A 222-nucleotide genomic window follows, 5' to 3' on the forward strand; every position below is an offset into this window, starting at 1 on the left:
AATAATTGTGAAAAATGTCTTTCCTCTACTTATGCAAGAGGCCCTACAAACTAAAATGAACAGGTACACATGATCTCATCTTTAGGCAGTGGTAAAGAGCTTGCTTGAAAGGGGACGGAAATGCTTGGCAAGGTAAAGTCAACTTGTTAACAGCACTTAATAAGGAAAATGTAGACGTCACAAAAGGTTATTCCTGAAAGCAATTTTAAAATATTAAATTAA

This window comes from Penaeus monodon, chromosome 20 (genome assembly GCF_015228065.2).
Source record: "Penaeus monodon isolate SGIC_2016 chromosome 20, NSTDA_Pmon_1, whole genome shotgun sequence".
Taxonomy (NCBI): domain Eukaryota; kingdom Metazoa; phylum Arthropoda; class Malacostraca; order Decapoda; family Penaeidae; genus Penaeus; species Penaeus monodon.